Raw genomic sequence first — 6,000 nt, forward strand, 5'->3', positions numbered from 1 at the left:
CGGTGTCCAAAAAAAGACACTTTCTTTTTTTTTACAGATGCTAAATGCTCAAGCTCTAAGAAATTATAACTTTTCATAACATGCATTCTAGCTGTGGTGCAATCTTCTATGATTTTTCCTTCATTGGTGTAAAACAAAAGACACTAATTTTATTTTTTATGGATGCTAAATGCTTGGCCAAGTTTTCAGAAATTTTGGCCTGTCCAAACAGGCTTATTACCTGTTTTACAAACCAGAATGCTATTTCCTACATTAGTTTTAAAAAAACATCAATCATTTTGTTTTTAAATATGCTAAATGTCTGATCACTCTCAGCTATTATGACATGTTCAAAATGGCTTTCTAGCTGAATTGCAAACCTGTATACTATTTCTATCATTGGTGCCCAAAAAAGGCACTTTTTCATATATGCAAAATGCTTGCCCAAGCTCCCAGAAATTGTGGGCTGTTCAGAAAGGTTTTTTTTAGGAGGGGTGCAATCCTGTGTGCTATTACCATCTTTGGTGGAAATAAAAGACATCTTTTTTTTTTTTGGCAGGATGCTAAAAGTCTGCTCAAGCTCTCAGGAAATTTCATAAATTGTGGCCTGCTCAAAAGGACTTTCTAGGTTTGGTGAAAGCCTGTGTGCTATTTCCACTATCAGTGTTAAAAAAAAAAAGACTAATATTTTTTTACAGACACTAAGGCCTTGATTCACTAAGATGTGAGTGTATTAGCAGGGACTGACCATTCAGGCAGACTCCGGTCAATCAATCAGTCGTCTGACCAGCGTCTAGCAAGCTCATTGACGAGCGTCTACTGACTACTTTGCTATCACTAAATGTGGTATCCCGTCTGGCACATTTTTAGGTGCAATACCGGATATGTTCGCTAGATGGCGCACAAGCGCGGGCTTTATTAACATTGGCGTTCTTATGATGGCAAAATAGAATTCTTAGAATGTAATGAATAGTACACCTGTATTAGAATTTTCTATTTTCTTCTATTTCTTTTCTTTCTGTGTCTCCAAAATGATCAGGAAACTAATGCATTTACTAATGAATGTCATACATTCTGTACTCAAATGTTAAACATTTTCACACTTATATCTCAAATAATTTATATACTTCTAATTTCCCAATATAATTATATATCTTCATTCTCTTTAATCACGTAACTAATCTATGGTAAAGACAAGTGCAGCGCTATAAATGCATGTGATCAATAATGAATGCATGTAAAAACCAAAAAGTGCAAAGAATTGCAACAATGATGTAATATTGTAAATGGTGCTAAAATAAGTTCATAGAATCATTCCTGAATAATGGAATGTCCTTGGTGTGAGAGTACCAACTCAGAGAGTGCCTATGAATGGCACGTGTGGTCTCTCCGTGACGGACAGTAGTGCATGAACTTGTGAAAGGTAAACCACCCTTGGGACTGGTCTACACTCACCAGAACAAAAGTATTAATGTGTATGGGTTATACACTCCACACATCTGGGGGTGCAGCGGTATGCTGGCAGTTATGGGTTAGTCATCCAGCTCCATCCATCCATCCATCAGGGTGGGTGCCCAAATGGTCCTGGGGAGGAATTAGCTCAGCCACAGGAGCCAGAAAGGTGCTCAATAGTGTAGTACACTGTCACAGGGGTGGATGACCTTTCACGAGTTCATGCACTACTGTTCGTGGTTATATTCATCTTGTGTAATACCATTTTAGTAGTCTATATCATTTGACCAGCGCTCGCTTTATCATTTTTAAACAATGTAACTATTCTACATTATAGCTCAAACTGTGTCTCCCACAGTGGTTTAGTGGTTAGAGCTCAGAACTTACAGCACTTGGGTCATGGGTTCTAATCCCAGTCTTGGCAACATCCCAAAAAAATGGAGATCAATTTTCTGGGTTGTGGCAGGAATATTGATCAATCAATTATGATTTTGCCTAATGACTAGAAAGTGGATGAATGTTACTTGCGTACTGTTCTTCTGCCAATTAGGAAATGTGCAAGTTTCATGCCGTGTATATTTCATTGTAACTTTTTTCTCTTTTAAATCTGTCTCCTTATACAACTTGACCCCCTCCCCCACCCCATCATCACCTGTCCCATATGCAAATCTATGGATCACCGCCCCACTCTTTAACTATCTATTTACTGATCAAGTGAATGTGTCTCATTTTCTATCAGCTACAGCTCAGATCTCACATTATTATACAATTGCTGATTGTATCTCACCACTAGTCTGATTGAATTCACAATTGCTGGTCAGTCCTGTTCCCTGACCTCTAATAACCTTTAGGGCCAGTTCACACTACATGTGTTTCAGTTGCTTTTCAGCATCACAAATGCACAGAAAGAAGGTTATATGGTTGTCAATGTCATAGTTCACATCAGCGCTTGCATTTTCAATGCATTGCAGGTGCTGTAAACAAAGTTGACCACGCTGCATTGTTTCTGCACAGAACTGTACTGGAACACATTGAAACGTCCTTGAATGTACTAAAACGCACATGTCCCTAACTGCATTGAATACAAAGAAAATAGAAAAAAATAAGTGGAAGGGATACAAAAATGCAATGTAAACATGTCCAAAACGCATCCAAAATGTACTGGAACACACTAAACATGCATGCCAAAAGGGCATGAAAAAAACCCATCAGGAACACATCTAGACTGTTTCTATAGTGTGAACCAGCCCTTAGGACTTGTTCACACCATTGGTGGTGCAGAAACGCATGCAAGAACACACATTTTCCAGCACAGCAAAGAAATGCAATGCCCTATGTAGATGTGCGCAGGTACCATGATGAAAACGTTGTTGCACCTACACACGTCTATTAAAAACAGCCCCATTCACAGCCACAAATACGCATGGCACCACACTATTGTGCGGTTAGGTGCGACACACTTGGAAAATAACATAAAAATAAGCCAACATGGCTAAAACATATCTTGAAAATATGGGGACTCTGATATCCGGCGACAGTCCGTTCACGAACGAGAAGCAATTCTGCACCCCTAAAACCAACATAGAGGAAAGGGATGGTCAAATTGCTGTGCTGCTTTCAAACCACCTCTGGCATGCCAGGGTCATTATGCAGGTCCTCGATGCCAGTTCTTGCCTGCGGCCACAAAATATCCACTGGCCACAAGTGAAGGTGAGTGGAGGACGTGAAGGTGGATTTCTACCAGCTTCAACCGCAAGCAGTACCACTCCTGAAAAATGAGAGCAAATAATCATTGACACGTCATCATGACAGTCAATTCTCAGTGCAGGCTATCTAGAGTGTCTTTCCTTTTTAACCATTTCAAGAGTTCAAGGAAACATTCTTGGAGCATCTACTGTGTTTGGAAAGGCCAAAGGTCCCCCCCCTCCCCCAGGCACACTAATGCTTATGCAGGCCATAGACGGGGAGAAAAACGGCCGATTTTTCTTTTAAAAAATGAAAAATTGGTTGTTCAAGCGGCCGACGTTACCAGCAATGGTAAAAAAAAAAAAAAAAAATCGGCCGATTTTCATCCCGTCTACAGCCGGCAAAGAGTGTCTCTGCAGAGAGCTCCGCTATTTCTTTGACAGTTCCTTGACATTTACAGCGGTTGCAACAATGTATTTGTATCCATTTAGGATACAGATGTTTTTATTCGGAAACAAATAGATACAATGTTGCAACCGCTGTAAAATGTCAAGGAAATGTCAAAGAAATAGCGGAGCTCTCTGCAGGGACACTTTTTGCCATACTAGAATTCCTCTCATTTTTCATCCTTCTTCTTCTTCATCATCATCCCCTTCTTCTTCTTCATCATCATCCTCTTCTTCTTCATCATCTTCATCCTTCATCCTCTTCATCATCTTGATCATCATCATCCTCTTCTTCTTCATCATCATCTTCTTCATCATCATCATCCTCTTCTTCTTCTTCTTCATCATCCTCTTCATCATCATCCTCTTCATCATCATCCTCCTCTACATCATCATCATCATCTTCTTCTTCTTCTTCATCATCATCCTCTTCTTCTTCATCATCATCATCCTCATCTTCTTCTTCTTCTTCATCATCCTCATCTTCTTCTTCTTCATCATCCTCTTCTTCTTCATCATCCTCTTCTTCTTCTTCTTCTTCTTCATCATCCTCTTCTTCTTCATCATCCTCTTCTTCATCATCATCATCATCCTCTTCTTCTTCATCTTCATCATCATCATCCTCTTCATCATCATCCTCTTCTTCATCTTCTTCATCATCATCTTCTTCATCATCATCATCATCCTCTTCTTCATCCTCTTCTTCTTTTTCTTCTTTTTGTCTTCCTCTTGCAGGTCACTGCTCATGTGCAGATTTTTTATCAGTAAAAAATCGGCCAATTTGCCCATCATTGCCGCGAAAATCGGCCGATCGGCAAATTCGGCCGTTTTTTTTTTCCAACTTTACCGAAAAAAAAAATCTACCAAAATACCGAAAAACGGCCAAACAAATAGCCCACTAACGATCCGAAAATCGGCCGATTTTATTTTCGGACGAAAAATCGGCCAATTTTCGACCCATCTATGGCCTGCATAAGATATGGTGTGGCCCTAGGGTCAATGTGTGTTTGGAATACTTCCAAAATGCACATACAAAAACACTCCATCCAAATGCATGTTGCATTTCTATAGCATGTTAAACAGAAGAAAAATGCACTTACATAATGTTAACATGCGCAAGTAAAAGTAGACAAAATCCACATCCTTTTATTCTGGCTTCACATACATGCATTGTGGTCTAACACCGCACTCCTGGGCAAATCACATGCAATTTGTGTGCGTTGCAATTAGAGACAAACATTTTGCACACCTCAAATTGCACCGCATCCGGGCCAAAAATGTGCAGGACCCTTTTTCAGGGTATGCACATGTATTGTACTGTCCAAGGCATTGCACACTAACGCATTGCACACTAAAAATGTCAAATGCGTTAGTGTGTACAGTGTATGAGTGTAAAATGCTTTAGTGTGTACAGTGCATGAGTGTAAAATGCTTTAGTGCACACTGCAGTGTACAACGCATTGCACACTGTAATACACTGTAATACCGTGTACACCCACACATTGTAGACTGTAATGCACTGTACTCTGTCATGCAGGATGGAGCAACACATTGCACACTGTAATACCGTGTACACCCACACATTGTAGACTGTAATGCACTGTACTCTGTCATGCAGGATGGAGCAACGCATTGCACACTGTGATACCATGTACACCCACACATTGTAGACTGTAATGCACTGTACTCTGTCATGCAGGATAGAGCTACGCATTGCACACTGTGATACGCTGTCCACTGTCATGCAGGATAGAGCTACGCATTGCACACTGTAATACCATGTACACCAACACATTGTAGAATGTAATGCATTATACGCAGTATACATGTCCAGATATTCAAAGATTAGCCATGAAGGCCTAGCTGGTTACCTATTTGGCGACCGCAGATAGCCGAATAACGCTACACTGCATCCAGGCAGCTCTGGGAGGGTGTCATATGACATCCTGGCAGAACGCGCTCTCCGTGATTGCTGTGTCCTAAGGACACAGCTGATCACGTGATGTAGTAAAGGCCAATCACAGCGGCTTTTTACCATGTGATCAGCCATGTCCAATGACACGCTGATCACCGGGAAATGCATTTGCCGGGTCTTGGCTGCACTTTCATCACGCTGTCAGAATGTGTGGAAAGTACTGCCGAGAACCAGCAGTTATCAAAGCAGGGGTCGGCCCCGATGATCAGTGCCCACCAATGCCACCCAACAGTTCCGCCCACCTGTGGCCAGCAGTGCCACCCACCAGTGCTGCCTCATCAACGCACATCAGTGTTGCTAAATTACCAGTTTACCAAATGTTATAATATAAACAGACTTTTATTCATTATGAGCTATTTTGTGGTTTATCGAGCAAAAAGTAAAACTCACAGCAGCAAGTCAATACCACCCAAAGAAAGCTCTATTTGTCTGAAAAAACTGATATAAATTTAAGATGGGTAC

This window comes from Staurois parvus, unplaced genomic scaffold (assembly GCF_062004578.1).
Source record: "Staurois parvus isolate SC_StPar_1 unplaced genomic scaffold, SC_StPar_1.0 ptg000602l, whole genome shotgun sequence".
NCBI classification, from domain to species: Eukaryota; Metazoa; Chordata; class Amphibia; order Anura; family Ranidae; genus Staurois; species Staurois parvus.